At 42.5% G+C, this 23154-nt stretch overlaps 1 protein-coding gene and 2 non-coding genes across 3 annotated transcripts in view; 1 reads left to right on the plus strand and 2 right to left on the minus strand.

Annotated features, from left to right (window-relative positions):
• The window catches only part of TMEM132B (transmembrane protein 132B), a 589472-nt gene that overhangs the window by 231576 nt on the left and 334742 nt on the right, over positions 1-23154 (plus strand). The window lies entirely within an intron of this gene.
• Positions 7323-7460, minus strand: LOC119942939. The gene has a single exon (XR_005455432.1). It is a non-coding gene; the product is annotated as a small nucleolar RNA SNORA7 (small nucleolar RNA).
• Positions 9937-10055, minus strand: LOC119942924. Its single transcript, XR_005455418.1, has one exon. It is a non-coding gene; the product is annotated as a 5S ribosomal RNA (ribosomal RNA).

Genomic DNA, 23154 nt, shown 5'->3' on the forward strand with positions numbered 1-23154 from the left:
AGAAGTGGGGAGTCACCTCAGTCAGACACCTCTCTGTTTCCTCCACTCCCAAATCCCCAATTCCTGCTCATTCTTCCCCATTCCACACTATCCTTTCTCTTGAGATTCACAATAATAATCATAATAATGATGGCATTTATTAAGCGCTTACTATGTGCAAAGCACTGTTCTAAACGCTGGGGAGGTTACAAGGAGATGAGGTTGTCCCACAGGGGGCTCACAGTCTTAATCCCCATTTTACAGGTGAGGGAACTGAGGCCCAGAGAAGTTAAGTGACTTGTCCAAAGTCACACAGCTGACAATTGACAGAGCAGGGATTCGAACCCAGGACCCCTGACTCCAAAGCCCGTGCTCTTTCCACTGAGCCATGCTGCTTCTTGTGCTACAGTCTCAATCAGGCTCCTGCTCCTAGAACCTCTAGAATGCAAGCTCTTTTTAGACAGGGAACATTTCTGTTTATTGTCATGTTATATTCTCTCAAGCGCTTAAATAGTGCACTGCACATAGTATGTGCTCAAGAAATGCGACTGATCGATGACTGCAGGGATCTCTTGCTAGCTAGCTGCACTCCGGGCATTAAGCCTCATCTGTCCATCCTCTTCAAGTGCTGGAATGATCTTTCTGCTGTGTTGTCGTGATCATGTTTTCTTCTCAGAATCACACTAGCTCCTGATTGACTCTTTGCCCTGGGCATTAAAACTCCCACTCCTGCTCTCAGCTTATCATGTTACCCACAATATATCCTGAATGAATTTATACGAGAAGCAGCATAGCCTAGTGGAAAGGACACTGGGAGTCAGAGGACCTGGGTTCCAAACCTGACTCTGGCACTTGTCCGCTAGGTAACCTTGGGCAAGTCCCTTCTCTGTGGCTCCGTTTTCTCATCTGTAAAATGGGGATTAAATAGCTGTTTTCCCTTCTCCTTGGCCTGTGAGTCCCATGTGGAAGAAGGATTGGATCTGATAAAAATTGTAATAATAATGATAATAGTGGTATTTAAGTATTTACTATTTAGGGTAGATGCAAGATAATTAGATTGGACACAGTCCCTGTCCCACCGGGGGCTCACAGTCTGAGTAGGAGGGAAAACAGGTACTGAATCCCCATTTTATAGATGAGAACTTAAGGCACAGAAGAGTTAAGTGTCCTGCTGTGTTACACAGCAGGCAAGTGGCAAAACTGAGATTAAAATGCAGATCCTCTGACTTCAGGCCCATGCTCTTTCTATCTTTCTATCTGAGAAGCAGCTTGGCTTGGTGGAAAGAGCACGGGCTTTGGAGTCAGAGGTCATGGGTTTGAATCCCGGCTCCCCCACATGTCTGCTGTGTGACCTTGGGCAAGTCACTTAACTTCTCTGGGCCTCAGTTACCTCATCTGTAAAATGGGGATTGAGACTGTGAGCCCCCCGTGGGACAACCTGATCACCTTGTATCCCCCCACAGTGCTTAGAACAGTGCTCTGCACATAGTAAGAGCTTAACAAATGCCATTATTATTATTATTTTCTCCTATCTATCCCAGTGCCTAGTACTAGGAACATTGTAATGCTTAACATTCTATTATCATTATTATTATTATTGCCATTGTTATTATTATGTACCATTTTTCCTTCCTGGAATTTTCTCCAGTCTCTTATCCACCCAACTAGACCTCTCCTGCTCCAAGACTCTGCTCTAGGCTCTGTCACCTTTCCATAAGAACTTTCCAGACTAGGCCCACCTGATTCCATTCATTCTTTCTTTCATTCATTCATTCAATTGTATTTAGTGAGCGCTTACTGTGTGCAGAGCACTGTACTAAGCCCTTGGAAAGTACAAGTTGGCAACATATAGAGACAGTCCCTACCCAACCGTGGGCTCACAGTCTAGGAGGGGGAATAATGATGGTATTTGTTAAGCGCTTACTATGTGCTTAACCAACTGGAAGCACTGTTCCAAGAGCTGGGGAGGTTACAAGGTGATCATGGTGGGCTCACAGTTTTATTCCCCATTTTACAGATGAGGTAACTGAGGCCCAGAGAAGTTAAGTGACTTGCCCAAAGTCACACAGCTGACAGTTGGCAGAGCTGGGATTTGAACCCACGACCTCTGACTCCAAAGCCCGTGCTCTTTCCACTGAGCCTCATGTCACCTTCCCCACATTATTAGTTTTTTTCCCTACCACCATAACTATATCATATTTTTGAACATCTACTCACACTGTGAGCACAATTTTTGTCTATGTCACTTTTGTTTAGATTCATTCATGTTCGCCCCATCTTCCTCTTTAGCTGGTTAATTCTTCGAGGGTAGGAACTGTTTCCAATTGTTCTTTGGTTGCTCTTTCACAGCACTGGGTCCAGAGTGTAGTCAATGATAATAATAATCATTATGTTACTTGTTAAGCACTTGTAATGTGCCAAGCACTGTTCTAAGTGCTGGGGTAGTTACAAGTTAATCAAGTTGGACAAAGTCCCTGTCCCACAAGGGGCTCAGAGTCTTAATCCCCATTTTACAGATGAGGTAACTGAGGGCCAGAGAGATGAAGTGACTTGCCCAAGGTCACACAGGAAACATGTGGAAGAGCAAGATTAGAACCCGGATCCTTCTGATTCCCAGGCCAGTGGTAGCCACTAAGCCACACTCCTCAGTGCTGCTGGTGGTCTCACTTCTCCCCAGGTAGGTAAAGACCTTTATCTAGTCGTCTCAGTCTAGCTCATCTGGTAAGTTTGCTTTAGCCTCATCTTTGTTTCAAAGTGTTTGTCATTCTAAAGAAACAGAAATAATTTCCAACCTTGCCCTGCAGTTCCTTTCCTGAAAAGAGTCTGCCTCTTCAAGCTGACCTAAATGAAGCTCTTCCCTTCTTTCACTCTCACCTTTACAATAATTCATTTAAATATTTTACCTTGCTCTGTGTAGCAGGCCTTCCTCACTAATAATAATAATAATAATGACATTTATTAAGTTCCTATTATGTGCAAAGCACTGTTCTAAGCGCTGGGGAGGTTACAAGGTGATCAGGTTGTCCCATGTGGGGCTCACAGTCTTAATCCCCATTTTACAGATGAGGTAACTGAGGCACAGAGAAGTTAAGTGACTTGCCCAAAGTCACAGCTGACAATTGGCAATATAGCAACACTCCTTTTACTAGAAAGCCAATGGATTAATGGAGGTGTAGGTGCACATCATGAGAGAGACCCTGAGTCACAGAAATCTAACTTTGGTGAAAGGAATTGCAGGAATCTGGCCCCGGTGGACCCCGACTTTTTTGTCTTGGATTCTAATAGTTGATCTGTATCCTTTATAGTCTCCACAGGGAAGTTTTTTTTAATGCAAGATGAATAGATTTTTTTTTTCTGGCAATAATTGATGACATAAATAAGCAAAATGACACTGCTTCCAATTTATATCACTAGAGATTCAATAATCAAGTGCAATATGAGTTTAAATTTCACATTCTGGCCAGGATCCTGAAATTTAAGAAGAAATTAGCTCTAGGATTTTAAAGCAGCCCCTTTGAATTACTGCTAAGCCTGGCAGACATGGGTGGAGTCTGGAGATGTTGCCCAAATGCATAGTCTTACAGCTCCGAAGACCCACTGCTCTTCCACTACAAATGAGCAGCTGTGAATTGGCTATAAAAGTCTCTCTATCACTACTTAATATGGACTATATAGAATTTCATAGGACTACAGGTTGCGTCATACACTGAGCTATGCATACTATGTTAAGGACTAGAAATCGTGCCCCTTCATATCCTTGTGACATTCCTAGCTGTTGGTACTACAAGGTCATATATACATATGCATATATATGTATACATATATATATATATATGTTAATGATGTGCATCTAGCTTTACTTCTATTTATTCTGATGACTTGATACCTGTCCACATGTTTTGTTTTGTTGTCTGTCTCACCCTTCTAGACTGTGAGCCCATTGTTGGGTTGGGACTGTCTCTATATGTTACCAACGTGTACTTCCCAAGTGCTTAGTACAGTGCTCTGCACACAGTAAGCGCTCAATAAATATGATTGAATGAATGAATATATACATATATATGTCTTATTTTGGGGGTTTGGGGGTACAGTCCCAGCCCAAACTGGTTTTGGGCTGGGTTATCTTTTTTGTTAACCCTACATTGTCTTTTGGCCTAAGTCTGCACAAAACGCTGCCCAAAAGAATCTATTTTGTAATCAATTAATAGTATTTAATGAATCATTGGTATTTATCAAACACTCACTGTGTGCAGAGCACTGCCTAAGCTCTTGGGCGAGTACCGAACAATAGAACTGGTAGATATGTTCCCTGCCTACAAGAAGCTCACAGTCTAGAAGTTGAAACAGGTATTTAAATAAGTACATTACATAATAAATACATAAGTAAGTTAAGTGTTATGGGACTGAGAGTGAGGTGATCACCCAGTGCTTAGAAACTACAGTTCCAAGTCCCTAAGATGACACAGAAAGGAGAAGGAGATGGGATAAAATGGATTAATTGGGGAAGGCCCCTGGGTGGAGATGTGTGCCCCATTTGGGACGTGATTATCTTGTATTTCCCCCAGTGCTTAGTTCAGTGCTTGGCACATAGCAAGCGCTGAACAAAAATGACAATTATTGTTATTATTGTTATAATTACATGACATTTTTATAAGACTTTGAAGGTGGGGAGGGTGGCGGTCTGTCGTATATGAAGGGGTAGGGAACTTCAGGTCAGAGGGAGGACGTGGGCGGGGGTTGGCAGTGAGATAAACTAGATCAAAGTACAGTGAGTAAGTTGGTTTTAGAGGAACGAAGTGTGCAGACTGTTGTAGAAAAATAGTGAGATAAGGTAGAAGGGGGAAAGCTGATTGAATGCTTTGGAGTTGATGCATAGGTGGATGGGCAACTACTGGAGGTTCCTGAGGAGTGGAGACACAACGTCTGAAGTTTTTTTAGAGTGAAATATAGACAGGAGTGGGACAGGAGGCAGAGAGGTCAATCAAGGGGGAGGCTGGTGCAGTAGTCAAGGCAGGATATGATCAGGGTTTGGATCAGCGTAGTAGCAGTTTGGATGGAAAGGAAAGGGCAGATCTGAGGAATGTTGTGAAGGTAGAACTGATAAGATTTGGTGTCATTTTTAAATATGTGGGTTGAATGAGGGAGATGACTTGAAGATAATGCCAAGGTTAAGGGCTTTTGAGTTAGGGAGGATAGTGGTGTTGTCTACAGTGATGGAAAAAATGGGGGAGGAGAAGCTTTGGGTGGGAAGATAAAGATTCTGGGTTCTTTGTTGTTGTTTTTATGGTATTTGTTAAACACTGCCAATTTGTACTTCCCAAGCGCTTAGTACAGTGCTCTGCACACAGTAAGCACTCAATAAATATGATTGAATGAATGAACTTACTATGTGCCAGGCACTGTACTAAGTGCGGGAATATATACAAACTATTCAAGTTGGACACAGTCCCTGTCCGACATGAGGCTCATAGTCTTAATCCCCATTTACATATGGGGTAACTGAGGCCCAGAGAGGTTAAATGACTTGCCCAAGGTCACACAACAGACAAGTGGCAGAGCTGGGTTTAGAACCAGGTCCTTTTGACTCCCAGGCCTGTGCAATATCCACTAGGCCATGCTGGACATGTTTAGTTCGAGGTGTCGGTGGTATTCCGTCCTTGGGCCCTGGGGTAGAGCCAGTGCCCAGTTAATGAGAATGAAAGCTTTTGGAGGTTTTATCTTGAGGAAATGCTTGCATTGATGTTTCCATTTTGGTCTTCTGAACCGTGTTTCTGAAAGCCTGGGAGAATCACAACCTGGCATAATTTCAAATCTGGGAGGACTGGATCTATTTTGGGCCTTTGAGAGAATCTATTTATTGAGAATTCCAGTGTTTTAGCTCTAGGGAGCACAGACTTAAGGCACTGGAGATTCAGAGTAGCCCTGACCAGCCCAGACTGCTGCCACCCAGGAGGATTTCCAAATGAAGAAATCACAGGAGAGATCAGGTGAAGTTTCCAAGAAATAGCTAGTAAGGTATGGCAGAGACAGATGAATTGATTTATTGGTACAAAACTTGTACTTCCTGTTAACACCCAGGGCAAAAGGAATCCTCTTGTCCCTTCATCCCACCTTAAGATGGTGATACACTTACAAAATCCTCCTGGGAGGTAGCTGAGAAATCACCACCGACTTGAAAAAGTCTTCCTTATCATTAAAGGCTTATTTGCATTCTCTTTCTTTAAAGTAGAACCAGAAGCCGAATTCAACAGTATGAATCCTCATGGATTTTGAGAAGCGTATTTGGTTGAGTGCTATTTTTCTCTGGGTATAAATAAGGAAACTGAATTCAGAGATACCCAGTAAGCTCTAGGAAAGGCTGAAAACCTTATGGGCCTCTGACTCCCAACCCTGTGCCTAACATAGAGACTCCCTGCTGCCTGGTATGCTCCTATGTATTCTTTCAGATATGTCCCTCTCTGAAGTCTTAGTGTGTTTCCTAGGTGATATAAAGTTAGAAAGCCTGGACTAGAGAGACATGTAGCCATATGAAGTTGAGCATAACTGTTTAAGGTTCCATTATTCACCATCCTTGCATCTCGCTGGGTGGGATGAGAAAATGTTGAAATCTAGGAATAATTTCTTTCAAGCTTCTGCCCTTTGCCTTTTCAGCTTCTGAATGTGTTTCAGAGTAGAGGAAATTTCTCATCTCCTAAGCACTCGTGCCCGGGCGTCTTTCAGCTTGCCATTTTCTCTGCCTTGCTCCAGAGTTTTTGAGTCCCAGACATCCACCCCCACCTTCCCTCCCCACCACCAGAGATGGTGATAACTTACTACTATTTTCTTACAGCTACTAATCAAATGCAAGAACTTGTTTTGTCTAAGGCTGTCAAGTCGCCTCCAACTCATATAGACTTAATAATAATAATAATAATGATGGCATTTATTAAGCGCTTATTATGTGCAAAGCACTGCTCTGAGCTCTGGGGAGGTTACAAGGTGATCAGGTTGTCCCACGGGGGGCTCACAGTTTTAATCCCCATTTTACAGATGAGGTAACTGAGGCACAGAGAAGTTAAGTGACTTGCCCAAAGTCACACAGCTGACAAGTGGTGGAGTCGGGATTTGAACCCCTGACCTCTGACTCCAAATCCCGGGCTCTTTCCAATGAGCCATGCTGCTTCTTTATGGACACATCTCTCCCAGAATGCCCCATCCCCATCTGCAATCATTCTGGTAGTATCCATAGAGTTTTCTTGGTAAAATTATGGAAGTGGTTTATCATGGCCTCCTTCCATGCAGTAAAAGAGTCTCTGCTCTCAACTCTCTCCTGTGCCTCTGTTGACCAGCACAGGGGTGTTTTGATTTGTAGCAGATTGCCTTCCACTCACTAGCCACTGCCCAAGCTAGTAACGGAATGGTTATGCCTCTGCTTGACTCTCCCTCCCATAGCCAAGACTGGTAGAGTACTGGAAACTCTCCAGGTACAATCCTGAGAGGGGAAATACAAGGCACTGAATCCCATTTTCCAGTTATTTCCATTTTTTTCCCAATGGGAAGCTAATCCTTTCCCCCAACAGCAGGTTTTTAAAACGTTCATACCCCTAAGAGAATCTCAGAAGAGTCTGGCAGATAAGATTAAAAAAAAACTTGACATCCTACAAAGCTAGACTGTGAGCCCGCTGTTGGGTAGGGACTGCCTCTATATGTTGCAAGCTTGTACTTCCCAAGCGCTTAGTACAGTGCTCTGCACATAGTAAGCGCTCAATAAATACGATTGATTGATTGATCTTAATAACTATCTCTCTGATGGCAGTGAACATCGACGAACCTTAAGAAGCTCAGTATTGTGCTGAGCTATATTTGCATTTTTTAAAAATTTTTAGTGGCTCATGGCTCTATATCTTTAGACCCAGAGTCTGTGGGCCTGGGATCAGTTAGATGACTGCCCTAGACTTTACCCAGTTTCCTCCTTATCAGCAATTGTGAGGAAAAATGGTGGTAATTTCACAGTCGAGTCATTCTAGTTTAGTTACTCTACTATGCAGATCTATGTTTATGATGCCCAAATCTACCTCTTCAGCCCTGATCCCTCTCCCTCTCTGCGGTCTTGTATTTCCTTCTGCCTTCAAGACATCTCTACTTGGATGCCCCAGAGACACTTCGAACTTAACATATCCAAAATGGAACTCCTTATCATCCCACCCAAATCCATCACTGTAGATGGCAACACCATCCTTCCTCTCTCATAAATCCATAACCTTGGTGTTATCCTTGACTCATCTTTCTCATTCGACCCACATAATCAATCACTAAATCCTATTGGTTCAACATTCACAACACTACTAAAATCTGTGTTTTCCTCTCCATGCCAACTGCTACCATGTTAAAAAAGCACTTATCCTATCCTGCCTTGATTACTGTATCATTCATTCATTAATTCATTCAGCCTCTTTGCTGACCTCCCTGCCTCCTGTCTTTCCCCACTCCAGTCCATATTTCACTCTGCTGCCCGGATCATTTTTCTACAAAAATGTTCAGTCCATGTTTCCTGTCTCCTCAAGAGCCACCAGTGGTTGCCTCCACATCAAACAGAAACTCCTTTCCATTGTCTTTTAAGCATTTAAACAACTTGCCCCCTCCTACCTCACCTCAGTGCTCTTCTATTACAACCCATCCCTCACACTTCACTCCTCTAATGGCAACATACTCATTGTACCTCAGTCTCGTCAATCTCACCGCTTACCAATCTCACCAGCCTCTGGCCTGGATCATCCTCCCTCCTCATACTCGACAGACAATTACTCTCCCCACCTTCAAAGTCTTATTGAAGGCACATCTCCTCCAATGGTCTTCCCTGACTAATCCCTCAATTCCTCTTCTCCCACCCCATTTCTGTATCACCATTTGCTTCTTTCATTCACCCCACCTCCTCAGCCCCACAACGCTCATGTACATGTCTGTAATTTATTTTGTCATATTAATGTTTGTCTCCCCCTCTAGACTGCAAGCTCGTTCAGGGCAGGGAATGTGACTGTGCTCAATAAATACAACTGGTTGACTGATATGTTGCCAACTTGTACTTCCCAAGTGCTCAGTGCAGTGCTCTGCACACAGTAAGTGCTCAATAAATACAATTGAATGATAGAGAGGAACCCAGGTTGATCATTATTCGTACGTGTTTTCCTCGGCTGTCTTGGTTCATCTTCCTGGCCTCTGGAGAGGTGCCTGCACTGGAGGAAGTGAAAAAACACATTACCTACTACTTTCTTGGCTCATTTTTGTGAGCTGATCCCCACGGCCGATGGGTAGAGTTGCCATTGCCACCACTGCCCCATCGTCACTGCTATGCTTCAAACAGGGGGAGGGGAGGGAGCCAGGTTGAACTGGCAGGGTGGGTGTGGATTTGTACTACTTGAGGACCATCTCCCCAAGTACTGGGCTGTGGGAGATGAAATGAGAAGCCTCATGTTCATTTTCTTTTTATTTAAAAAATGTCAAAAATTCCCCCAAGGCTAGCAACAGTCTGAGGTGGGGTGGCCCCCACCCCCAATTCAGAGTGCTGCTGCTATTGTCTGGCTCAGTGAGTCTGCACCTTGGGGGTGTGTACTAGGTTGGCAGCAGTTTTCATCATATGACTGGGGGCAGGAGGAGATGGAGCCACATTGGACCATAGTTTAACTCCTCCACCTTGGTATTGGTAGAATTGATAGGCTACCCAGACAAATTTGTATACCAACCACATGCCTGTTATGCAAATCTCACCCCTGTAGCAGACTCCAGGAGGGTTCACTAGGTGATCACAGCTTCCCCCATTTTCAACATCCTTCCTCTCCGTCCCTCCCTCTCATTCATTCATTCGTATTTATTGAGCGCTTACTGTGTGCAGAACACTGTATTAAATGCTTGGGAAGTACAAGTTGGCAGCATATAGAGGCAGTTCCTACCCAACAGCGGGCTCACAGTCTAGAAGGAGAAAGCCTACAGCACCCGGTATTCCCAGGCGGTCTCCCATCCAAGTACTAACCAGGCCCGACCCTGCTTAGCTTCAGAGATCAGATGAGATCAGGCGTGTTCAGGGTGGTATGGCCCTGCCCCCTAAAAAACCTTCTGAAGGAGGCCCTCCCCAATTATTTTCTACTATACCTATTGGGCCCTCTCCAAATCCACCAATGGTTTATATATTTCAATAATTATTCTTTTTTCATTTTTCAGTATTCTATGATATTACCAATTGTATCTATGGTTTTTTTTCTTGTTCCCACTGAGTGTAATACACTTATGCCTACCTGATTCCCCTTAGATTATAAGGTCATTCAGGGCAGGGGTTATATCTTTGCTTTATAATATACTCCACCAAGGGTTTGGCACAATTTTCTGCACCCAATAAATGCTATTAAATGATTGAATGAGAAGCAGCGTGACCTGCTGGATGTAGCATGGGCCTGGAAGCAGAAGGACCTGTGTTCTAATTCCAGCTCCATCCCTTGTCTGTTCTGTGACCTTGGGCAAGTCACTTAATGTCTATATGTCTCAGTTACTTCAACTGTAAAATGGGGATTAAGACTGTGAGCTCCATCTGGGACAGAGACTGTGTCTAACCTGATTAGTTTGTGTGTACCCTAGTGCTTAGTATAGTGCCTAGCACATAGTAAGGGTTTAACAAATACCATTTAAGAAGCAAAATGAATAGTTGACTTCTTGGATCAAATCCGACCTAGTTGACGGGGTAAAATTCCCACACTTCTCTAAATTTGGAAGGAGGAATTTAATTCCAAAGTGATCTGCTTAATATGACTTAGATATCCAGAGAAATATCAGCGAGTATCTTCTACTCTTAAAATTATGGGGAGTTTCCTTTTCTTACCTTTAAAACTTGAAATGAATAATGAGTCATTTCTTCATGTAATTATCATACTAAACGCAGGAATGATTAACAGAGCTAATTGCTTTCTCCCCTCCCCCATTTGAAGCCCTGGTGTTTAAAGTTAAATGCATCGATGATGACCTTGGAGATAGCACCATTAGATTTAGGTAATGGGCAGAAATGAACAAGAGACATTATGAAGAATTGTCATAGCTTTGGCAGAGCTGTGGAGAGAAGTGTCTAATACCCAGACAGATCCAAAGCTATAAATGTATTAAGTCTTTTAATTGCTTAATACAGTACCCTGCACACAGTAAGCCCTCAGTAAATACCACCGATAGATAGATTTGGTGGCATCAGGGCTGGGTGGAGTTTCTGGTTGGTGTTGGGTCACATTAAGGCGCAAATTCCACTCCTGGTGATTCCCTTCCATCAAAGAAGCATGGCCTAATGGAAAGAGCATAAGCCTAGAAGTCAGAAGACTTGAGTTCTAATCCTGTTCCTCCACTTAACTGCTGTGTGACCTTGGACAGGCACTTAACCTCTCCATGGCTCAGCGCCTCATCTGAAAATTGGGATTAAATCTCCCTCCCATGTGAGCCCCATGTGGGATAGGGATTGTCTAACTTGATTTTCTTGTATCTGTCCCTCTAGATTGTCAACTCACTGTGGGCAGAGAACCGTGGCCTAGTGGAAAGACCGGTTTAGGAGTCAGAGGACATGGGTTCTAATCCTGGCTCCACCACTTGTCTGCTGGGTGATCTTGGGCAAGTCGGTTCACTTCTCTGTGCCTCAGTTACCTCATCTGGATAATAGAGATTAAGACTCGGAACCCCATATTGGGCAGGGACTGTGTCCAACCTGATTACCTTGTACCTAACCCAGTGTTTTGAACAGTATTTGGCACACAGTAGCACTTAACAAATACCACAACTGTTATTATTATTATTATTTACATGTCTACCAACTCTGTTATAATTGTACTGTCCCAAGTGCTTATTCATTGATATACTCTACACATGGTAAGCACTCAGTAAATGCCACTGATGGATATTCTAGGACGTAGTGCAATGCCTGGCACACATTAAGCACTTAACAAGTAACATTAAGAAAAAAAAAAAAGTAAATAATAAAAATAAATAAATAAATAAATAAGCAGCCCTTTAGAAGCCATATTGCCATTACAAAACAACATAATGCTTCTGGCAAGGTTGTATTCAGAAGGGTGACGATTTTATTCTATCAGAGAGTAAGGGAGATCCCAAGGTCCACTGTCTGAGGGGGTGGCTGTGGGGAAGCTGAGGCGTGCTGGCAGTTAAAAATGAGAATGTGTCCAACTTAAGTCCAGTATAGTTGGAAGTGATGCCTGAGTGCTCAAAGGCCTGGGAATGGAATACAGTAGCCTTTGAGTAAAGTCAGTGGTCCCCCTCCGAACAAACACCACGTTACGGGGGCAAGTGGCCTTGGGCCAATTTCCATATTCAAGGAGTCTGGAAATGCATTTTTCAGGGAAGGCTCATATTTTTATATGTTGCCAACTTGTACTTCCCAAGCACTTAGTACAATGCTCTGCACACAATAAGCGCTCAATAAATATAATTGAATGAATGAATTGAATGAATAAATTATTTTAAAATGAAGAATATGACAGAGGACACTCTCTGTCTGTGCACTGTGTAGTTGTGTCCATGGAATTTACTTTTTAAGTCATCTCTGCACCCATGGGTGAGCTTTGTCTTTGTGGTTTTGAGTACTAAGAACAGCTATCTCTATCTATTATTAATAATAATAATAATAATAATGGTATTTAAGTGCTTACTGTGTACCAGACACTATACTAACCGCTAGGTGAATAAAAGCAGATTAGGTTGGACACATCCCTGCTCCACTTGGGGCTCACAGTCTCAATCCCCATTTTACAGAGTGAGGTGACTTGCCAGCAGACAAGTGGCAGAGCCAGGATTAGAACCCATGACCTTCTGATTCCCAGGACCATGGTCTCTCCTCTACGCTGCTATCTATCTAAATATAGTTAAAATGAGCACTTTAAAAATGTGGTTAAAAAGGGACCATGGAAAAATCCAAAGGTATGGTATAGATAAAATTCACCAGCGTAGGTGCACTCTATCTTTTCAGCATTATTATCCATAATTTTCTTCTTGGGTGGTTGGGAGGGTGACAGATAGTGGAAGATGAAAGTTTTGTAAAAGGTCTTTGATCTCTGGTTTTACGAAGGCCATAGAACCTCAGCCTTTTGATGGGAATAATCTGTTAGAATGAAATTCTAAAAAGGAGGAGGGCAATGTTCTAAAATCTATTGCACAAAGGGGACACTGACCAGTTGTTCTCCTTTTCCCAAAAAGACAGAGTACGAGAAGAAGGGCTTGAAGGACAGCAAGAAGAAGATAGATTAAAAAGAAGGAAAATTCCTAGGAACCAGGGTGATTAAATACTGGGGCAAGTTATCTAGGGAAGTTGTGGAATCACCCTCCTGGGAGAGCTTTAAAAAGAAGAGAGATGACTATTTGTTCGGGATGATATTATATACATTATCTACCTGATTACCTCTTGGGCCTTCCAGTTGGAGTTGATCCCAACTTGGAAGGCTCCCTTAGGGTGGATGGGTCTTAGTTGTTTTGTGAGGCATCTAGCACAGTGCCGACTCACACATAGGCCTAATGTCTGGTAAAAATAATTAATTAACTGTAGCGTCTGTATGTCTGATTCTAACTAGGTGGGCTGCTAGATCGATGTTTTCCATCTGTTCTTGAGCTTATGTTCCAGCATCTACCTGGAAGAAAGATGAACAGTGTGAGAAGCAGCGTGGCTCAGTGGAAAGAGCCCGGGCTTGGGAGTCAGAGGTCATGGGTTCTAATCCCGGTTCTGCCACTTGTCAGCTGTGTGACTTTGGGCAAGTCACTTCACTTCTCTGGGCCTCAGTTCCCTCATCTGTAGAGAAGCAGCGTGGCTCAGTGGAAAGAGCCCGGGCTTTGGAGTCAGAGGTCATGGGTTCAAACCCCGGCTCCACCAATTGTCAGCTGTGTGACTTTGGGCGAGTCACTTAACTTCTCTGCGCCTCAGTTACCTCATCTGTAAAATGGGGATCAAGACTGTGAGCCCCCCATGGGACAATCTGATCACCTTGTAACCTCCCCAGCACTTAGAACCGTGCTTTGCACATAGCAAGCACTTAATAAATGCCATTATTATTATTATTATTAAAATGGAGACTAATACTGTGAGCCCCACATGGGACAACCTGATTACCTTGTATCCCCCCCCAGTGTTTAGAACAGTGCTTGGCACATAGTAAGTGCTTAACAAATACCAACATTATTATTATTATTATTATTTCTCAGCAGTTTTATTTTTGTTGTTTTGGGTGTCCAAACTACTCTGTGTTTCCCTGTATATTTTTTAATTTTTTTGCAGAGCCTTGATAGGACCGTGATTACATAACAGTTTCATGGAGAGAAGCCACTGTGTGTGTGTGTGTGTGTGTGTGTGTGCAGACACACTCTAAACGTTTAGATAAGATTCTTTCCAGTAACTTAGAATAAGGGGAGTCAAGGGGAACTCTGACTGCACTTCTGTGGGTGAGGAAGAGGTTTTGTTCATTGCCATTTGCAAATTGCATTGACTTGCTAAGTTGAAATGATCATTTATTGAGCATTTTGCAGTTCATTTCCCCAAATATTCCAGGTACAGCAGATGTGATGGAAAATGTATATAATCCCATAAAAAAAAGTCAGATTATTCTTGAGTTCTGAATAAAATTTTTATGCCTAGTATTGTGTTTCGACGTTTATTACCAAAGTAATGGATGTATAGAGGATAGAGCGTCAGCAGTGATTTTTCTAAGCTCCCTTTATTAAATATTTGTTCTCTGGAGTAACCACGGTGACTGGAAATCCGAATGTCTCAAATGCTTTCTCATTGGTATGCTTCCCAGTTCTAATATTACCATTATATCATATAAATTACTTATATTAATGTCTGTCTACCCCTCTAGACTGTAAACTCATTGTGAACAGGGAACATGCCTGCCAACTGTGGTGCATTTTACTCTCCCAAGTGCTTAGTACAGTGCTCTGTATCTAATAGCATTCAATAAATACCACTGGTGATGATCAAGACTATGATAATAATAATTGTGGTATGTGCTGTGTGTTTGCTATGTGCCAAGCACTGAAGTAGGCACTGGGGTAGGTACAATTGTGTTTCAGTCACTGTCGTCCATGGGACTCATTTCATTCATTCATTCAATTCTATTTATTGAGTGCTTACTGTGTGCAGAGTACTGTACTAAGTGCTCGGAAAGTACGATTCAACAATAAAGAGAGACAATCCCTGCCCACAATGGGCTTACAGTCTAGAAGATGGGCTTACAGTCTAGAAGAATATTTGTTAAGTGCTTACTATGTGCCAAACACTGTTCTAAGCGCTAGGGTAGATGCAAGGTAATCAGGTTGTCCCACGTGGGGCTCAGTCTTAATCCCCATTTTACAGATGAGGTAACTGAGGCACAGAGAAGTGACGTGGCTTGCTCAAGGTCATACAGCACACAAGTGGTCGAGCCAGGATTAGAACCCATGTCCTCTGACTCCCAAGCCCGTGCTTTTTCCACTAAGCCGTGCTGCATTTAAATATTTAGATTCACAGAATTTAGACTCAGAGTCTAAATTCTCCCTTCTCACGGACTGAAGCGGATAAGCTAGACCGTGAGCCCGCTGTTGGGTAGGGACCGTCTCTATATGTTGCCAACTTGTACTTTCCAAGCGCCTAGTACAGTGCTCTGCACACAGTAAGCGCTCAATAAATATGATTGAATGAATGAATTAATAAGCCAGGGTACAGTGGCTCATGTTGATTGTGGATGGTTGAATATCTACTTATTTTGTTTTGTTGTCTGTCTCCCCCTTCTAGACTGTGAGCCCATTGTTGGGAAGAGACCGTCTCTATCTGTTACCGAGTTGTACTTTCCAAGTGCTTAGTACAGTGCTCTGCACACAGTAAGCGCTCAATAAATACGATTGAACGAATGAATGATTTTAAGAGAGAGGTGCGTAAGTGATACGCTAAACTGATCACCAACTCAGACCAATCCTTGGATAATTTTCACCTGGCTTTAAATTGTCGTGGCTTTAAATTGACTGAATGACCAGGGAATATGAAAGGGAAAAAGGAGACACCCCAGTATCCACCCAACATTCTCTGGGCTGCCCTAGAGAACACATCAGTAGTAGAAATAGTATTTATTAAGAACTTACTATGTGCAAAGCAGTGGGAAAGAAATGAACAGGTATGATATAGACATGGTGTCTGGACCTCCAGGGCTATATTCTAAGATGGAAGGAGAGAGGAGAGTGCCATCCCCACATAAAGCAGGCAAAGAGAAATATAAATAAACAAGGATGGTGATAAGATAGGAACATCAGGGCTTCAGGCTTGAGGAAGCAGCGTGGCTCAGTGGAAAGAGCACGGGCTTTGGAGTCAGAGGTCATGGGTTCAAATCCTAGCTCCACCAATTGTCAGAAATGTGACTTTGACTCTGTGCCTCAGTTCCCTCATCTGTAAAATGGGGATTAAGTCTGTGAGCCCCACGTGGGACAACTTGATTACCATGCATCAGCCCCAGTGCTTAGAACAGTGCTTTGCACATAGTAAGCGCTTAATAAATGCCATTATAATTATTATTATTATTATTATCATAGTTCCGTTCAACAGTCACAGAAGTGATATGAAGTAGCGGGATGCGGTATGGTCCAGTGGATAGAGCACAGACCTGCGAGTCAGAAGGACCAGGCTTCTAGGTCCCTTCAAGGCCCTACTGAGAGCTCACCTCCTCCAGGAGGCCTTCCCAGACTAAGCCCCCTCCTTCCTCTCCCCCTCATCCCCCTCTCCATCCCCACCGTCTTACCTCCTTCCCTTCCCCACAGCACCTGTATATATGTATATATATTTGTACATATTTATTACTCTATTTATTTATTTATTTTTCTTGTACATATCTATTCTATTTATTTTATTTTGTTAGTATGTTTGGTTTTATTCTCTGTCTCCCCCTTTTAGACTGTGAACCCACTGTTGGGTAGGGACTGTCTCTATATGTTGCCAACTTGTACTTCCCAAGCGCTTAGTACAGTGCTCTTCACACAGTAAGCACTCAATAAATACGATTGATTGATTCTAATCCCAGCTCTGCCACTGTTTGACCTCGGGCAAGTCACTTGACTTCTCTGTTCCTCAGTTACCTCATCTGTAAAATGGGGATTAAGACTGTCGGTCCCGTCTGGGACATGGACTATGTCCAAAGTCCAAAGCTTGCATCTACCCCAGCACTAAGTACAGTGCCTGGCACATAGTAAGCTCTTAACAAATGCCATAAAAAGAAGAAGTCAGAATTACAAGTTGCTTTTAGGAGAGCGGAAAGTCCGAGTTTGGATTGCAAAGACTGGCGCATCTAAGCTGTTAATTGAAACGCTCGAGTTGATGAAATGATCCTGGGAATGGGACTGGGGAAAGGCTGGTCCAGCCCCCTGATCTGTTTTTTTATTTATCTGGTCCACTGTACTCCCTTTCTGGCAACATAAATCTCAAAACTCACCTGTGCTGGACAACAGTGTCATGGGAGAGAGTCGAGGGCAAAGACTCAAGTTTACTGTGTCGAAGAAGGCATTTGTAAACCACTTCTGTATTTTTACCAAGAAAACTCTATGGATACACTACCACAATGATTGCAGATGGCGGTGGGGCTTTCTGGGAGAGATGTGTCCAATGGAGTTGCTATGGGCAGGAAAAAACTCAAGAGGACTACTTCCTCTTGTCTCTTAATTATTCTAAATTGACCATCCCACACTCACGTAAAGCAATATTGTGTTGCTAATCGAATTGTAAGAAACAATTTAATTGGGCCCATAGAAAATAATGGAGGTTTTTTTCAAGCTGAGTGCCATTCAGAGAATTTGAACTTCTTTTTTTTTTTTGCCTGCCAAAGAATAACTCTCCAAAGAGTCTATTGTTGTTGATTTTGTTATGGCAAGCATAACAATCATAGGCCATTGTTACCCATTGTAAAAAGAACTGCTTTCATTTTTGAAAAAGTAATTGCAGATTTCAGATACTTAGCTGTTACTGGAAGGTGGGCCTGATTTGTGGAGGAGAATGATGAGCTGAGCATATGCAAGAAATACAAGATTTAGTCACCTGATCCATGACCCCATATTGCTGATAGTAGAAGATAAACTTTGAATTTAAATGACTATTTCATGATAACAAATCAGAATGCTGGTGTAACTCCTTGGCAATTTGCTTCTTATATCGATCAATCAATCATTTGAGTGCTTACTGTGTTCAGACCCACTTATTTGGGAGAGTACAACACAACAATATAACCGACACATTCCCTGCCCACAACGAACTTGCAGTCTGGACTGATAGTCTACAGTCTATATGATGAAGCAACTCTATTGGCACATGCTCACATTCACAGGCACTAAAATATATTAAGCAGCTGCTAAATCAACCTCACTTTTATCTTCCCTTTTGGGAAAGTGTGTGCGGGTGTGCGTTTGTGTATGTGTTGGGGATGGGAAACCGTGGATCTTTTCGTTGCATGCCAGTGGATAAGCATGCTTATCTTGGGAGCCGTAGTGAAGTGGGTGAGCAATGGGTGGAGAAGCAGGGATTTGTGAACCTAAGGTGCAGAGCTGCTCTGTTCAGGAGGTGCAAAATGAACCTGTCCTTACCAATAAATGATGTCCTGATAGACACAAATGAGGAATTTAATGTTGGGAAATGTATACCTTTTCTCCCTCCCCTTTAGACTATGAGCCCCATCTAGATTGGAGCTGTGTCTGACCTGATCATCTTCTATGTACTCCAGCTCTTAGTCCATTGCTTAGCACATATTGAGCCCTTAGTGAATTCCGCATTTATTATTATTGTTATTATCATATGTGATGTTACCTCTGCCTCATCCCCATACTGTGTATCTCATCCTTCTAGACTGTGAGCCCGTTGTTGGGTAGGGACCGTCTCTATAGGTTGCCAACTTGGACTTCCCAAGTGCTTAGTACAGTGCTCAATAAATACAATTGAATGAATGAATCAGAAAAGCAGTGTGGCTCGGTGGAAAGAGCATGGGCTTTGGAGTCGGAGGTCATGGGTTCAAATCCCGGCTCTGCCAATCGTCAGCTGTGTGACTTTGGGCGGGTCACTTCACTTCTCTGTGCCTAAGTTACCACATCTGTAAAATGGGGATTAAGACTGTGAGCTTCCTATGGGACAACCTGATCACATTGTAACCTCCCCAGCACTTAGAACAGTGCTTCGCACATAGTAAGTGCTTAATAAATGCCATCATTATTATTATTATCATTTAGAGACAATGGTTTCTAAATAATATGCCCTCCTGGCCTGGAAAAAAGAAGTGTGTATGTTTTCTAGAGTTGAGCTATTTACTCTCCCTGTGCATTTCTGTGATACTTTTGTTCCTATAGAAGTTAGGAGCAAGAGAGAGCCTTGCAAGAGACAGAAAGTGAACTGGGCCAGGTTTCTAGTCCTTCCTAATCTGGGGACCTTGTCCTCTCTTTCTTGGCATCACACATGTCTAGTTATCCCTTGGGATTCTAGAAACTGTAGTCTCAGCAGCCCAGAAGTCATTCATTCATTCATTTCATTCAATCATATTTATTGAGCGCTTACTGTGTGCAGAGCACTGTACTAAGTGCTTGGGAAGTACAAGTTCAGCCATGTATATGGAAAACCATCACATAAGTGGACAAGTGGCCCTGGATTTGAGATCATTGCTGGCATAAATCACTCCCCCCCTTTTAGACTGTGAGCCCACTGTTGGGTAGGGACTGTCTCTATATGTTGCCAATTTGTACTTCCCAAGCGCTTAGTACAGTGCTCTGCACCTAGTAAGTGCTCAATAAATGTGATTGATGATGATGATGATGCTCTGATGTTATCAGTGGTGAAGCGGAGGTGAAACAACTTCAGATTCAGTAGCAGAACTAAGTTTAGATCCCGTGTCTCCCAATTCTCAGTCACCTTGCCTTCAGCTCCATGTGGGTGGGGGTCCTGTCTGTCAACTTTATCTATTTTGTATTCTCCCAAGTGCTTAGTACAATGCTCTGCACACAGTACGCGCTCACTAAATGCCGTTGATTGACTGAGAGGTTAACTTGGATTGATTGGTAGAGGAGAATCATGGTCAACCCTAGGCAATATTGTTTGTGTCTCAGGCTGGTTTGGAAGAGATGTTCATTCATTCATTCATTCAATCAAATTTTTTGAGCACTTACTGTGTGCACAGCACTGTACTAAGCACTTGGGAAGTACAAGTTGGCGACATATAGAGACGGTCCCTACCCAACAACAGGCTCACAGTCTAGAAGGTTGCTTTTTGATAGTCATTATTTCACTTGAGGGACAGGACAACTTTACTAGCACAACGAAGTAGAGAACTTTTAGAGCGATCAGAAACAGTGCAAAATAACGTATGTTAAATTAATGGGACTTTTTGAGGACAACCAACCGCCATTTCCCCACTAATAGCTGCCTTTGTCATAGGTAGTGTTGGCTATGACAATGATGATAATGGAGTGATAATATCTTTTATTTGTAACCCTTTTGGTCCTGTTGGATTTGGACTGTTTTTTCAATTTGTCCTCTTTTAATCAATCAGTGTATTTATTGAGATCTTACTGTCTGCAGAGCAATGACTCAGTGCTTAGGAAATAATAATAATAATAATGATAATAACAATTATGGTATTTGTTAAGCACACTGTACTAAGTGCTGGGGTAGATACAAACTAATCAGGTTGGGCACTGTCCCTGTCCCACATGGGGCTCACAGTCTTAATCTCCATTTTACAGATGAGGGAACTGAGGAACAAAGAAGTGAACTGACTTGGCCAAGGTCCCGTAGCAAACAAGTGGCAGAGCCACAATTAGAACCCAGGTCCTCTGATTCCCAGGCCTAGGCTCTAGCCACTAGGCAACCCTGCTTCTCATAGACTTAATAAACAACGTCCCTGTCCTCAGGGAGTTTACAATTTAGCAGAGGGAGAGAAGCGCTAAAATCAGAAGGAAGTAATAGAGTAAAAAGCAGCTATCTACTGCAAGGTGGGCCTGTGACAGCTGCTCTTAATAAGAGGACGAAAATAAAATTTCTCTGTAAAAATGTCAAACTGCTATGTTGGGAGTACGATTTTAGAAGTGCAGACCTGGAACTCGAGTTTCTTGGGAAAAAATAAAGACAAGGAAAAAGAAAAAAAATAACCTACAAATCACCCTATGTTCTTTTGGAAAAGTTCATCTTGCATTCAGTGCGGGAATACTTATGTAAAGATCAGCTTCATGTGCTGAATATTTGCAAAACTAAACTAAAATTAGTGCCTCCCTACAGTTCTGTCTATCAACTATTCAAGCAATGCAACGCCATCTCTTCCTCTCTCCCTTCTCACTACCACCCCATTGGCTTAGCGTATCTCTGGAACCGTCCAAGGTATTTTTATTAACTAAATTTACGTCCAATTTTAACTCTGTGGAAAAATTTCAAAGACGTGAGGTGAGACTCTCACATTTTGTGTATGAAGATTTGGAGACATACTAGCCAAAATGCTGAAAGGCATTTTTTTTTTAAATCTTGCTTCACCATCTTGTAAATTTGCAGAGTTTAAATCTCTGGAAGAAGCTTGGAATGGTACCCTGCCCCACAGAACAGCATACTGCATATTTAGCAGTTCATTCATTCAATCGTATTTATTGAGCGCTTACTGTGTGCAGAGCACTGTACTGAGAGCTTAATTTTCTTTGAAATCCCCATTTTAAACACTTTACCCTAAAACTTTACTGAGCCCTGGGTTGAGAAGCAGCGTGGCTCAGTGGAAAGAGCATGGGCTTTGGAGTCAGAGGTCATGGGTTCAAATGCCGGCTCCACCAATTGTCAGCCATGTGACTTTGGGCAAGTCATTTAACTTCTCTGGGCCTCAGTTACCTCATCTGTAAAATGGGGATTAAGACTTTGAGCCCCACGTGGGACAACCTGATCACCTTGTAACCTCCCCAGCACTTAGAACAGTGCTTTGCACATAGTAAGCTCTTAATAAATGCCATTATTAATATTATTATCATGACTATAATTTGAAAAGCTTATTGGATTGCTAATTCTTTCTTTCCAACTTTTCATTGCCCTCCTTTGCAGAAGCACATCACTTTTCAGGTTTTGATTCTCTAAAATACATTTTGGGACTAGTTTGACTAGGGAGTAACCTAATGATCACATTCCATCAACTCTCAATTCCTGTAGTTGCTCGATAATTTTGTCAGAGCTTTTACTGGCTGTTGAGCATCTTCCTTTTTCATACTTAATATTTTGGTATTAGAATTGGCAGTTGTTTTATGATGGCATGTGTCTCGATTTGGTAAAGTCTTTTGGAAGCTTGTACTCCATAGTTTTTAGTTATCAGTAAATGAAGTTACAGTAAAAACTAGGGATTTTAAACATGGAAAAAAGTCATTTTTACAGTAATGCCACTGTTGAAGAGGTAGAGCTATTGGAGACTACCATAAAGTTTCTAAATTTTGGTCATTCAACATGATCTTTTTGATACTTTATTGATTACCAGATGGACTTCTGAGGAAGGCAGCTTTACCTAGTGGAAGAAAAACAGGCCTTGGAGTCAGAGGACCTGGGTTCTAATCCTGGCTCCACAACATGTCTGCTGTGTGACCTTGGGCAAGTCAGCGTGGCGCAGTGGAAAGAGCCTGGGCTTTGGAGTCAGAGGTCATGGGTTCAAATTCTGGCTCTACCACTTGTCAGCTGTGTGATTTGGGGCAAGTCTCTTAACTTCTCTGTGCCTCAGTTACCTCCTCTGTAAAATGGGGATTAAGATTGTGAGCCCCCCATGGGACAACCTGATCACCTTGTAACCTCCCCAGCACTTAAAACAGTGCTTTGCACATAGTAAGTGCTTAATAGATGTCATTATTATTATTATTATCTTATTTCTCCATGCCTCAGTTACCTCATCTGCAACGGGTATTAAAGAATCTGAGGTCTATATGGGACATAGTGTTCAATTTAATTATCTTGTACCCACCCTAGCACTTAGTACAGTTCCTGGCACATAGTAAATGCTTAACAGATGTCATCAATAAAGAAAAGAAAGATGTCTTGGAACCAGGTCCTATTACATAATAATGATGGCATTTGTTAAGCACTTACTGTGTGTGAAGCACTGTTCTAAGCATGGGGGGGATACAAGGTGATCAGGTTGTCCCATGCGGGGCTCACAGTCTTAATCCCCATTTTAC

The sequence above is a fragment of the Tachyglossus aculeatus genome, chromosome 21 (genome assembly GCF_015852505.1).
Source record: "Tachyglossus aculeatus isolate mTacAcu1 chromosome 21, mTacAcu1.pri, whole genome shotgun sequence".
Lineage (NCBI taxonomy): Eukaryota > Metazoa > Chordata > Mammalia > Monotremata > Tachyglossidae > Tachyglossus > Tachyglossus aculeatus.